This window comes from Thalia democratica, chromosome 6 (genome assembly GCF_965202585.1).
Source record: "Thalia democratica chromosome 6, ktThaDemo2.hap1.1, whole genome shotgun sequence".
NCBI lineage: Eukaryota > Metazoa > Chordata > Thaliacea > Salpida > Salpidae > Thalia > Thalia democratica.
This window is the reverse complement of record NC_139170.1, coordinates 5,898,680-5,912,898: the sequence shown is the minus strand read 5'-3', so window position 1 is coordinate 5,912,898 and position 14,219 is coordinate 5,898,680. Positions and strand designations below refer to the sequence as shown.

Here is a 14,219-nt window from a genome sequence, read left to right as displayed (position 1 = left end):
TTAACAATAAGAGATTAAATTAAAATTCTGAAAGAAATATGACTGTGTTAAACAATGAAAGTATAATGAAATAATGAGAGTATAAAACATAAATAAATAATACAGCACTCTTGTCCTATATAGAAATAAACATCTAAAAAAGAAATCTAATGAATCATAAACAATTTTTATTAAATATTTTTCCTATATTTTAAATATTTTGTTCAAAAGAAGAAATCCATTATAGCACCAAACCAGATTTTTGTAAAAGGCTATAGAAACAAGTTTTAATATAGACACCACACCATTTCTTAATGTGAACAAATGCTTACTGATAAATAGAATTTGTTAAGTAGAATAGATTATAAATGTTAAGTATCAAATAAGTCACATATAAATAAAAATAAAATCTACTTATCATTGAAATTACTAAAATTTTTCTACAAGTATTATTATTTTATATAAATCTAAAAATTTTTTTTAATATATGTGTATTTTTATCTTTTATTTAGATTTTGATAAATAATGTAAACAACTTATTCAAAGTGGGAAAGTCCTCAGTCTGCTTTTAACTAAAAGCAATTTCAAAATACAGCCATTGTAGTGAGTATATTTGATACCTCTCGTATATTTACGACCTCTCATATCTTTACGCATTTTTTCTGTGGACACAATGTGCGTAAATAAGCGAGAGGTTACTGTATTTGATAGATTTTTTGTGTCAAATTAAAACTTTACTGCTGCAAATGTTAAGATTATTAAAAATTCCAGGTTTTTCCTGTTATTTTTGCCTAAATTGTCTAATTCCAGGGTTTTCGAGGTTTTTTTAGGTTTCCAGGTAAAGTGGCTACCCTGTAGTTATTTAGGTTAGTTAGTTATTTACACATAAATGTCAGTTTTATTTAAAATTTAGCTATTCGAATGTCTTCTTGAATCTTTAAATAAAAAAAAAATACAGGTTTTATTCAAATAATGATCTCGTTTGATTTAATTCATACGAGTGAAACATTGTTTTGTTAATAAATTTTATTTTTAATTTTTTTTAATATTTGTTTATTTTATTTATTGGCTATATTTATGACTAAATTTTATCTAACTTCTATTCAGTTTAATTAACATGGGAGATAATTTTTATTTTCATTTTTACCAACATAACAAGGAATCATAATTAAAATTTTTGTAATGATTTTTTTTATCGAAAAATAGTCGTACCTATGTTTTTTACTTAAATTTAAATAAACTTATTTTATTACTACCAACCAAAAATATTCACTTAAAATAAGTATAACTAATACTTATTATAGTTAGCTGTGAAAACTTCTTTAGTGTTAATTAGCATAATCAGTTGCTAATCACTTTATAAATAAAATTATAGGTCAGCCAAAGTAAAATGCTCTTGTTTTTGAATAAGGAAAATTACAACATATTTGATTTTACGAAACAAGACAAAAACAAGTTCATTTTACTGCATATTGCTTTTAGTAGCATTTCGTTAACAGACACCAACACTGAGTAGCAATTGAAGTTTATGAACGCAATAATGCCCTCATTTCCACAAGCATTGTTGGTTCAGTGGTAGAATTCTCGCCTGCCACGCGGGAGGCCCGGGTTCGATTCCCGGACAATGCACTTTTGATCAGAATATTTTGACTTAATATAATGATTATTAAGCAATGAGAACTTTTGCTTATGTATTGCTAAAAATTAAGAATTAAGCCGAATAAAAAAGCTTTTTGTCATTGCCACAAATAAGTATTCTCCAAACAAGGTCCATAGATTGTCGTCTTTTATCGTTTAAATTTAAAACCGAAAAGCTTGTTTGAAAAAAAATCAATATGATGTATTTATTTAAGCCATAAAAACACACTATGAGTAAAAACAATTTCTAAGGTTGTTAATAAGGGGTAATAGGGTGCGCCCAACGTGGGGCTCGAACCCACGACCGTTGGATTAAGAGTCCAACGCTCTACCGACTGAGCTAGCCGGGCACGTCATAGACAACTTTACACAGGTTATAAAGCCTTTGTGACGAAGCTATGACGTAATATTCCTTTAACTGACATCAAAAAGGGCTCGTCCGGGATTTGAACCCGGGACCTCTCGCACCCAAAGCGAGAATCATACCCCTAGACCAACGAGCCACCTGTCATTAGGAGACTTATTAAGCTTATATATCTAACATGTATCGTGACGTAATATTGAAAATGCTTTCGCGGTATTTATCAAAATTATTTGTTTTATTGTTACATAAAGCCAGTCTTTTTGTTGAAATGTAATTAACAGTAATTGTCATTACAGCTTATATTGTCTACTTAAAAACTTTAAATTCTAAAACTATAACTAGTGATTTTTATTCGAAATTCCAGGTTTTTTTTTCAAAATTTATCAAACCCCAGGATTCCAGGTTTTTAGCAAACCTGTTAAATGTAAAAAAAATTACTTCCTTACTAACAATTCTGTTTGTATTAGAATTCAGATTAGTAAACATAAGTTAGTTTAATTCAAAATTTTATAACAAAACAATTTTTCACTCGCTTGGACCAAATCAAACAAGATCATCAGTTGAATAAAATTTGTAAAATTAATTTTACATAAACATGCAAGACTAAAAGTTTTGTTAGGTTTTTTACACATAAGTGTCAGTTTTATTTCAAGTTTAGCCTAATGTCTTCTTGCATGTTTATGCAAAAAAAAAATTACGTAGTTTTTCAACTGATGATCTCCTTTGGTTTAAACGAGTGAAACGTTGTTTTGTTAATAAAATTAAAAATTTTGAACTGATCATTCTCCTTATCATTAAGTCGAGAACTTTTAGTGTGATCTATAAAGTAAAAAGTACGCAAGATAAATTAGTTACGAAATTTATTTACTTAATCATTTAATTTGCTACTACAAAATGATAACCTTAATAAATAATAATAAATAAAGTTCACAATAGTCACAAAAAAGTTTATTTGTAGAATAGTTTTTTGTTTTAAATAGTTAAAGAAAAATAAAATTTATTGAAACTTGATTAATTAATTAGATAAATAATAATAAATAATAATAAATAACTTAATAAATAATAATAAATAAATAACCCGGCTTTAGAAATAAAAAAATTAATATGAATTTATTATTTACTTTAGTTGTCTGAAATGTAAAAAAAAAACACTTACTTACTATGAATTCTGTTTGGATTACAAATTAGATTAGTAATCCAAAATTAAAACTAGGAAATTTATTAACTTCGACATTTAATTTACAAGGACAAAACGATAATTTTAACAAGATTTAAAATATAACTTGACATTATAAACAAAAATGTATTGCACATATTATATACAATAAGTCTAACTAATAATTATTTTAGTCATTTTCATATTTCAACAACATTATCAAAATAAATACTTTACAGAGTAATTAACTATCCTAACTTAATTTGCAATATATATAACATCTAATTAATTAATCAAGTTTCAATAAATTTTATTTTTCTTTAACTATTTAAAACAAAAAACTATTCTACAAATAAACTTTTTTGTGACTATTGTAAACTTTATTTATTATTATTTATTAAGGTTATCATTTTGTAGTAGCAAATTAAATGATTAAGTAAATAAATTTCGTAACTAATTTATCTTGCGTACTTTTTACTTTATAGATCACACTAAAAGTTCTCGACTTAATGATAAGGAGAATGATCAGTTCAAAATTTTTAATTTTATTAACAAAACAACGTTTCACTCGTTTAAACCAAAGGAGATCATCAGTTGAAAAACTACGTAATTTTTTTTTTGCATAAACATGCAAGAAGACATTAGGCTAAACTTGAAATAAAACTGACACTTATGTGTAAAAAACCTAACAAAACTTTTAGTCTTGCATGCTTATGTAAAATTAATTTTACAAATTTTATTCAACTGATGATCTTGTTTGATTTGGTCCAAGCGAGTGAAAAATTGTTTTGTTATAAAATTTTGAATTAAACTAACTTATGTTTACTAATCTGAATTCTAATACAAACAGAATTGTTAGTAAGGAAGTAATTTTTTTTACATTTAACAGGTTTGCTAAAAACCTGGAATCCTGGGGTTTGATAAATTTTGAAAAAAAAACCTGGAATTTCGAATAAAAATCACTAGTTATAGTTTTAGAATTTAAAGTTTTTAAGTAGACAATATAAGCTGTAATGACAATTACTGTTAATTACATTTCAACAAAAAGACTGGCTTTATGTAACAATAAAACAAATAATTTTGATAAATACCGCGAAAGCATTTTCAATATTACGTCACGATACATGTTAGATATATAAGCTTAATAAGTCTCCTAATGACAGGTGGCTCGTTGGTCTAGGGGTATGATTCTCGCTTTGGGTGCGAGAGGTCCCGGGTTCAAATCCCGGACGAGCCCTTTTTGATGTCAGTTAAAGGAATATTACGTCATAGCTTCGTCACAAAGGCTTTATAACCTGTGTAAAGTTGTCTATGACGTGCCCGGCTAGCTCAGTCGGTAGAGCGTTGGACTCTTAATCCAACGGTCGTGGGTTCGAGCCCCACGTTGGGCGCACCCTATTACCCCTTATTAACAACCTTAGAAATTGTTTTTACTCATAGTGTGTTTTTATGGCTTAAATAAATACATCATATTGATTTTTTTTCAAACAAGCTTTTCGGTTTTAAATTTAAACGATAAAAGACGACAATCTATGGACCTTGTTTGGAGAATACTTATTTGTGGCAATGACAAAAAGCTTTTTTATTCGGCTTAATTCTTAATTTTTAGCAATACATAAGCAAAAGTTCTCATTGCTTAATAATCATTATATTAAGTCAAAATATTCTGATCAAAAGTGCATTGTCCGGGAATCGAACCCGGGCCTCCCGCGTGGCAGGCGAGAATTCTACCACTGAACCAACAATGCTTGTGGAAATGAGGGCATTATTGCGTTCATAAACTTCAATTGCTACTCAGTGTTGGTGTCTGTTAACGAAATGCTACTAAAAGCAATATGCAGTAAAATGAACTTGTTTTTGTCTTGTTTCGTAAAAGCAAATATGTTGTAATTTTCCTTATTCAAAAACAAAAGCATTTTACTTTAGCTGACCTATAATTTTATTTATAAAGTGATTAGCAACTGATTATGCTAACTAAAATTAAAGAAGTTTTCACAGCTAACTTTAATAATTATTAGTTATACTTATCTTAAGTAAATATTTAATTTAAATTTCATAGTGTTTTGGTAAAAATTTAAAAAGAAACCTTATAAGTTAGGTATACGTACAAAAAAGAATTTCTGTGAATATGTCAACTAAAATTTTAACTATTTTAAGAAAATTTTAATTAAAGTAAAAAAGGGACTTTTTGTTTAGATTTAAGTTTGATCTGTATTTTACTAAAAATTTTAACTAAATTAAATTTATAATTAGTCTTAAATCTGTAACAAAGTATTTTACAAACTTTAACTTACCTTTTTACTTTTTGGAGCAGCTTTTTCTTTTTGAAACTCGAAGTTTTCATCTAAAAAGTTTTTAAGTATAGACAGAAAAAATTCTGAAAACAAACATAAACCATAAAAAACTAAACATAAAACTATTGTACAATTAAAAAACGTGAATTAATTCGATTGCTTTGAAATAGCACAAAAATTATTTTCAAAACTTTATGAAAGAAATACTATTTATAACCGTTGACTCAATAGAAGTGCAAAATGAGAATGTAAAAAACTAAAACAAACTTAACTTAACTTTTTTTCTATTATTATATTAAATTTTTATTTATTTTATACACTTTTCGTTTTATAAAAATCTTTGACCGAATTTTACAAAACCAAAAGGGTTGAAGTTTGAAAATGAAAAAAATCATAAAAGTTTTACAAATGCAGCTGGTTAATATATCAAGGTACTTTACTAGATAGTTGCAGATACATAAACAATCTTCTTATAATTTTCATCTTAATAACAATATTTATGAATAAATGCTTAAAATAAACCTTTTAAATTATATCTAATACTAAAGATATTGTATCAAATTTAACATTTACCTTATTTTCACATGTTAAATTTAATAAGCAGCTAAATGAGGGACAAATAAAATTTAAAAGTATTTGAATGCTAAATGCAAACAAACTTTTAAAAAGTGTGACAGGAGCGGGATTCGAACCCGCGCCTACAATGTAGACTGCGACCTGAACGCAGCGCCTTAGACCACTCGGCCATCCTGCCAGCTGACAATGATCGTGTAGACGAGTATATATATATATATATATATATAAAAACGCATAAATGACCTTTTCTTACCGAAGTTTATAACTGCATTGTAATAGCAAATTACATATTTATTCATAATTAATAAAAACTAAAAAATGACAAAAACCTTTTATCTAATTAATTTTAGCTAATATTTTGAATTTTGATTTAGCAAGATAAATTCAGTTACTTTAAATTAAAAAAAAACTTTTTTTTTCATAATATTTGTTTGAGAAAAAAGTAAATATTTTATTTAAAAACAACCCAGAGTATCCTAAACTTTTAAAGGCACCATAAAATATTTTTTTCCAAAACTAAAGTTTAATTTTTCTTCAATATTTTAATTTAACTATCTAAACTAAATACATAAATTTTCAATACCTTGAGAAACTCCAACACTAAACTAATAAAGTTTATCTTCAATCACAAATAATTAAAAGCAAATAAAATGTTCTAAAAACTTGGTACGAAATCTATATTAGCATCATGACGTCAGAGATGTTTGAAAACCTAGCTAAAATAACTAACTTTTAATAAAAATTTTTTTTCTTCATAAAACTTAACTACTAGCAACAGTGGTCGGCACGCTACTTTGAGTTCGTGAACCCTAAATCACAAAACTAAAATTCTGTGCACCCCAATTTGCATTCTTTAGCGCCGCTAGTGTTTAAGAGTATGTAAACACTTTTAATCGTTTTTTTTACTAGTAATTCTGTAACACCCAGTCAATTTTTACATGTTAACTTTAAATTTACTAGTTTACCCTATCCATTTCAATATACTTTTAATATCGATGATCTAATTTTTACAACAATATTTTACTTGTATCACCAAGGTCTAAAATACTAACTAGATTAATTTATTACATTTCCACTTCTCCAATTAACAATCAGTAGTCTTAGTACTTTTTATTGAATGGTAAATTTAAATATTTAGTTAAGTTAACTTGATAATTTTTTATTAAGCGATTGCTATCTGTGTTTAACAAAGGTATTGGCACGTTCAAATAACAAAATCGTTAAGAATCTATGAGATTTGCTCACTTCGGTTTTTCTTTGGGCAGCTAAGGGTGGAAGAATTTTTACATAATGTAACAGAATAGAACTAGAAGAGTACAAAAATGGTCGTTTTATTGACAACAAAATGGTCAATTAGATATCAAGGTTTAATATGTCTTAAATGTAAAAAGATTAAAAAAACTTTAATTTAGTTTCTGCGCGAAAAAAAAAATTCATGTACCCCATTACAAGTTTCATGTACCCCAAAAGTCTCGTGCACCCTAAAAGAAATTTCATGTACACTAGTGTGCACGAGTGTACACCGTGCCGACCACTGTACTAGCATATGGTGCTAAAATAGATACACATACTTATAACAATAATTTGTGGTTTACTGAACAAATATATTAACATTCATAAGTTTAAACAATATTACTATTTTTAACAAATATACGTTGAAAAAGTAGATTAATTATACATCATGTTAGGTCTTAAAATATAAAAGTTACTTGATTAATGGATGCTAAAAAACACTATAGTTATAAAAGCTTTAACTTTTAGTTTCTAGGTATTTCTAGATTTACTCAAGCTTTAATTATAAACTGTATGTAAAGCTTAGTTTAAAATTACTAAAGCAAAAAACTCAAAAGTTCTAATAGATATTGAAACAAATAAAAAACAATAATTTTTTTTCAGAGCACAAAAAACCAATTATTACTTATTTCAGTGGTAAGTTGTTATTAGCATAGTTCTTAGTTTAAAAGGTTTTTAAATACTAAAAAAGGTGCTCCCGGTGAGGCTCGAACTCACAACCTCCGCATTTCTCCGATACTATCTTATAAGTACGGCGCGCTAACCGATTGCGCCACGGGAGCTACGCTTCCAGTTATAAAAATAGACTATATATATGTCAAATTTTACAAGCATCAAGAAAATTGAGTTCTTGATTTCCAAAAATAATTTAGTTATAACTATATTTATAACTTTTTACTTATGCAAGTCTTGAAATGAACATTTTAAATATCATAAAGCATATTGAAAAACTGTTTATTTAAATTAACTTTAGGTAAAACTTATCAGTATATAATTAAAAATGTAAAATAATATTTTGACGTAATAATAGAATAACTATGTTTAAAGAAAGTTAAAGCTTGAAATTGATGAATTGTAATGTTTTTTAATGTTAGAAGCTGTAAGAGTTTAAATTAACAATTGTGTTATTATAGTAATAATAACTTGTGTTTTTTTGGGAAAGCAAAATACGTTACTTTTTTATTAAAGCTATTTATTACAATTTATTTATTGGGTAATCATAATTTTAAATTTTTAGTACACTCAAACATTAAACAGTAAATTTTTCTGATATTAATCAACTTAAATTTAAACTTTAATCTTAGACCAAAACTTTTTTTAATTTCTTCTACATTTTAAATGCTATTGTTGTATATTTTTTAGTTTAATTTGGCTCAAATTAAGTCTTTAGAGATAAATTTTAGATTAAAATATTTCAAATAAATTGTTTATCAAATTCAGTGCAGTTTGTTCAAGTAAATGTTCAGTTTTATGGTTACATGACAATTCAAATTCGGACAATTTAAATTCTTAAAAAAATATCTAAAAGACTATATCTCAATAAGTTATATAGCGTTGAAATATATAAGAAATACATATGTAGATCTTATTAATATCTACAAGCTATTTTAATCTTTTTTCAAAATCTAAAATACTTTTCATGATATTTTAAAATTAATAAAAATAATTATGTTTTTTACTTTATTTAAGCCATATCTCAAAAAATATTTAATATATTGCAAAAAGATAAAAATAGCTTGTAGATTTAATATGACCTACATATGTATCTTTTATATTTTATAAATATACATTACTTTTTGGCTGTTTCAATTTATTTTAAAGAATTTGAATAGTCGGAATTTGAATTGTCCGAATTTGAATAGTCGTGCACCCCAGTTTTATTATTATTAAAATAAAATTTAATGTAAAATAAAAATATACTTGAACTTGTTGTTTGTAAAACAGTAAAAATATTTGTTTAAAATAACTTTATTTAATTAAATACTTTTCTACTGTATAACTTTTTATGTAAGCTTAACTTATCTTTTTACTTAACTTAAATTTCAATTTTTTTTATTGAAAACAAAAAGCTTTGAAAGCTACTATTCAACTATTAATTAATAACATCTACAAAATACTTTGTTCATTTCCTAATAAAGTTTGTTACATTAACATAAACCTAAAATAAATAATGATTATACAATGTAATGTAAAACTAAAATGTATGCATATTTTATATTTAAAAATATAATTATAACTAAAGATAAAATTACTTTTTGAACAGAAAACTCAATTTTTTAACAGCTGGTTTAGATACAGCACTTATGCTTTTCGTAGCAAATAAAATAAACTTATCTAGTTTTCAATACCAAAAATATATACTTATAAATACAATTTTCAAAAGACTTTCAAAACAACTAAATCTAACTACAACCAAATTTTGTATTTCACAAGATTCGTTCACTAGGCTAGTGACCTTAAGTTTAAAACAAAAAGTTTCTTTAATAGTTTTAAAACTGACAGTTATTTTTATAATTGAAAAAATTAAGAATAAGTTTCAAAATAAAACCATATAAAAAAAGTAAATTTGTTATAAATCAAAATGCAAAACATTTAAAATTAGCTGAGAAAAAAAAAACATAATACTAGAAATAGATTGCTTTAAAAATTGTAGCAGGAAATATGAGTAAGAATGAAGTAGTTTTTGCAAGGTTTTTCAACTTTTTAATGTTTAATTCTTAAAGTTTATTTTCAATTTTCAAAACTGAAAAGAACTGATAACTAAAAATATCAAATATATGAGAGCAACTAGTTAAAAACTGGGTAAATATGTGCAATTAATTTAAGATTTAATTACTTTAAACTAAATTAACCAAACTTATCAGTGTATGGATTTAGTTTAGAATACTTGAAACTATGTACATATGATAACTCAAACACACTGAAATTTGAAAGTAAACAATAAAAAAATCTACCAGATCGATCATAACAAAAAATAAAGGTCTGAATTATCTACAATGGTGTACAACTATAATTTTGTTTAATCATAGATATACTTATTTTTTCACTTCTAAAGGTAGTTTTTTGAGAAGTTTAGTTTGAGGGGGCCATAGTTTTTTTTATTTCTTAAAAGGAGGCCTTTAAAAAAAAAAGTTTGGGAAATCCTAGTCTATCACAATGATGTAAGTGTAAAGAACTAGTGTTATAATAAAACTTATATACTTAATGAAGCTTTCATACAATGATAACTCTGGTTGAAAGCAAATATATACCTTATTTCAATCTAATGTAAAGATGGCAACTATGCATTTATAAGCAAAATTATCTTAGAAGCCAAATTCATGAAATGTTAGTGCTTAGTGTGTGTATTAACTTGATGACATGTAATCTAAAAATCTAGTGATAATAGATTTCATAGGGGTAGGCAACTTTGTTAGTCAACCTGACAGATTTAGCAATAAAGTATTCTGTGGTCTTTTTGAAAAATTTGTTATAAAAACTTAAAAGCAAAACTAAAATTAAATAGTCATTTAATATGCACTTATGTAACTTAACTTTTGGCAGGCCCACATTGTGTCTCAAAAGGAGGCCAAGATTTAACGCTCAATATTGATAGTTTTCTTGTTTAAAAGCTTAAAGTATTATTAAGTATAATTTTATTTTAACATTTGAGTTACAACTATATTGTAATAATATTCTAAAATAAACTAATGAAAATTTTGTTATTTCTCGGAAATTCAAAAAAAAATGACCAAGAGTCCATATTCTAAATTTTTTGTGCTAATACCTTTAAATGTTTTCAAAGGTCTTTTAAATGTTTATTTAGAATAGTATTGTACCATTTTATGACTAAATGTTTTTGTAATTATTGAAACTGGTAACTTATATATATATATATATATATAAATATATATATATATATTTATATATTTAAATAAACCAGAACAAAAATCATAAAAATAAAAATATATTCTTAATTATCAAAAAATGATTGACTGAAAGAATTTGAAAGCAATTGATTAAATATGAGGAAGATGATATAATTTAAACTAAATAGTCTTTTTTGTAATATTTCAGCTTATGATTCCAAAAGGAGCCTAAGTGACAAGCTATGATCTATTGTATCTCAAAGTTTACATTTATCTTCAAAAATCAATAATATATAACTTGTAGCTTGGTGAAAAATTATACACACTTAGAGGAGCAATTTTTAAGAAAATATGTTAGACTCTTTAAAACCTTACCATAAAATTCACAATGAAAAATAAACTAAATGGTAGTACTTTTTATTATGCCACTGGAAGGTCAATCATTTTTTCAATTAACATTGGCCTTTGAAAGCTCCAATTATATGCTATAAAATATTTTTACAACAAGAAAACATTTAATTAATTTTATTATGTATAGTCAGCTTACTAAAGTTTCTTATTCAAACGCATGAAGGTAAAATTGTTATTGCCAACTTTAACAGAATACTAAAAAATAAACTAAAAATCTATTTCTTGATCATTTATTGGAAATTAAGCTAAATTTTTATGAATCGTTCCATTCATCATTAGAAAAGTTGTATTGTAAGTACTAAGAAAAGCACTTTATGACCAAAAGTAAAAAATTAGCTGTAAAATTCTAAAATATTTTTATTTTTAAAAACACATTTTAATCAAAATGTTTTAAAAGTCTTGTAAAATAGTTGTTAGATTCTAAGGTAAAGTTAGACTTATTGTAGTTTAAAAACTATTGTAGATGATAGATTTTTAATGAAATAGTATTTTTTGCCACTATAATCTAATCCTTCCATGATTATATATTGATTTATCCTACTTTGTACCCTTATACCTCAAAAATTTATTTGAACTTCAGAAATTTTGAAAAGTAACTGCTAGTTTAGTAAAACATTTTTGAAATAAAGTCAACTTTTGTAAAAAGTGCCTTACACTCCCTTAAAAATTTTTTAATAAAATAATTGATCTTGTCTAAATAATGTTAACTTTACGATGTTTTACTTCAAATATCAAATTACTGTTTAAAACTTAGATTACTTTTGATATTAGCTGTGCATTGTGATAACCAAGTTATACTTTACTTAAGCTAATGAAAGATTATTAAATACACATTTTTGATACAACTTTTTATACATTCTATCAAAAACAAACTGTATGTTAATTTATAAGAACTAAATAAAACAGATAGTTGTACATCTGCTTTGCTTGGCTTAAAAAACTCAGCAGGTGGTGTTTTAAGAAATATATTAGGCAACAAACAGATCTGGCCCTGTAAAAGAAACACCTGACCTACAACAATTCTTTTAATTAAGGACGCTTTGTGCTAATCTAGTAGAATCAACTTTTTTATGGGTTCCTAACTTTATTTCTTGCTTAAAATAGAGCTAATAAGATGTTTTTACATAGTTGTTTTGCTATTAGAATCTTTTTGGTGATATTTATACTTGTTTTTTTTATAAAATACAACCTGTGAATACTTTTTTAACAGTCTGGCTCACAAGACTTATTCTGATAAATCTACCCCAACCAACTGAAAAACTTCCCACCTTTAATTTAGGCAAATTTTAAATTTCTTCCCACCAAGTGTTTTTTGATTTGAGAAAAAATGTTCAAGTATTTTCAAGATTTTTTATTTAAAATTAAAGGGATTGGTAAAACTATGTATGATGTAGCACACTAGATCACACAGAAAACATTTATTGGGGCAAGTTTGAGAATCCTGTTCTCAGTTAATAAACATATTCTTGGAATAAACCCTCAACATTTATGTTACTTATATGCATAAACATTTGTAGCAGCTATAAACTAGTTGGATTGTGGTTTAATCTAAGTTGTAGCTTCAGTAAATTACTAAGATATTTAAACAAATAGTAAATAATTATTAAGAATTTTACTAAGTGAGTGTTTGGCATGTTAATAAACACTAAGAGTTCTATGTTTATAAAGATAGATTTTAGTATTGTCAAACTAAATTTAAGTAAATAAGCGCAGTTATAATTATTGTAAAACATTACAGCAAAGCTATTGAACATTCTTAAACAATTTAGAACTTTTTTTATAAGTGATAGCCACTGATTTTTTCATCTCAAAGAGTTTTTAAACACATTATTATCATTATGAACCCCTACACCATCAGGCCACAAATTTCTCTCTGGGTCTTTACTAGTATTTGAGATATCTAATCTAATAATAAAATAATTAATCTAAATGATATAATTGTTTTTACTATATATAATCATTTATCCAAAAGTTTTGATAACATTTATAAATGCAACTACTCAAAAGGAAGAAATTTTTATATAATTACACCATCAACAACTTACTTGTTAGATTAGGTGAAAAACTTGTTTTCCATGGATATTTTGTTTTATCATCAATAGTTTGATTTCTGTCATTGAAGAGATTTTATGTTTTTTAAGTAAATTTTTCTTTCAATATGCTCATTCATTACACAATATTTTGAGAAAACTATGTTATGAAATTAAAATGCGAGTGCTTCAAATATTTTTCTTAAACTTTTATAGACAAAAACTTAATTATCAGAATTAAAGTACAGCATAAACTTAGCGGTTGTAGTAAATTGTAAATAAGCAGTTGTAGTAAATTTGGTAGAACGTTAATTAAACAAAGTCGAAAAACGAAATTTCAAAGAATAAATTCCATGAAATTAGGTGTCTTAATAAAATGTAATTTCTACATTAGTATGTTTAACTTAGAACGTCAAGCGTTCAGTATTGACGAACTAAGGTCCAAAAAAAGTTCGAAAACAACTAGACGTGTTAAAGCTCATTTATAACGGTTAAGCTAAGAAAAAATGAAAATAAGCCGAAATTAATAAAAAGTATTCTGGTTTAACAAATATGGAATTTAACATCTGCATCATTTTAATTGTTAATAACTACTTTTCTTAGTAAATCTCGATTTATATATCGATTTTC

At 25.4% G+C, this 14,219-nt stretch overlaps 8 non-coding genes across 8 annotated transcripts; 3 read left to right on the top strand and 5 right to left on the bottom strand.

Moving 5' to 3' along the window:
• The first annotated feature begins 1,537 nt into the window (after positions 1–1,537).
• Positions 1,538–1,608, top strand: Trnag-gcc (transfer RNA glycine (anticodon GCC)). Its single transcript has one exon. It is a non-coding gene; the product is annotated as a tRNA-Gly (tRNA).
• A 286-nt stretch (positions 1,609–1,894) lies between these two features.
• Positions 1,895–1,967, bottom strand: Trnak-cuu (transfer RNA lysine (anticodon CUU)). The gene has a single exon. It is a non-coding gene; the product is annotated as a tRNA-Lys (tRNA).
• An 81-nt stretch (positions 1,968–2,048) lies between these two features.
• Trnap-ugg (transfer RNA proline (anticodon UGG)) lies at positions 2,049–2,120 on the bottom strand. Its single transcript has one exon. It is a non-coding gene; the product is annotated as a tRNA-Pro (tRNA).
• Positions 2,121–4,302: 2,182 nt separating this feature from the next.
• Trnap-ugg (transfer RNA proline (anticodon UGG)) lies at positions 4,303–4,374 on the top strand. Its single transcript has one exon. It is a non-coding gene; the product is annotated as a tRNA-Pro (tRNA).
• Positions 4,375–4,455: 81 nt separating this feature from the next.
• Positions 4,456–4,528, top strand: Trnak-cuu (transfer RNA lysine (anticodon CUU)). Its single transcript has one exon. It is a non-coding gene; the product is annotated as a tRNA-Lys (tRNA).
• A 286-nt stretch (positions 4,529–4,814) lies between these two features.
• Positions 4,815–4,885, bottom strand: Trnag-gcc (transfer RNA glycine (anticodon GCC)). Its single transcript has one exon. It is a non-coding gene; the product is annotated as a tRNA-Gly (tRNA).
• A 1,217-nt stretch (positions 4,886–6,102) lies between these two features.
• On the bottom strand, positions 6,103–6,185 carry Trnal-cag (transfer RNA leucine (anticodon CAG)). The gene has a single exon. It is a non-coding gene; the product is annotated as a tRNA-Leu (tRNA).
• A 1,807-nt stretch (positions 6,186–7,992) lies between these two features.
• On the bottom strand, positions 7,993–8,082 carry Trnai-uau (transfer RNA isoleucine (anticodon UAU)). Its single transcript is given in 2 exon segments — positions 7,993–8,028; positions 8,045–8,082. It is a non-coding gene; the product is annotated as a tRNA-Ile (tRNA).
• Between the last annotated feature and the right edge of the window lie 6,137 nt (positions 8,083–14,219).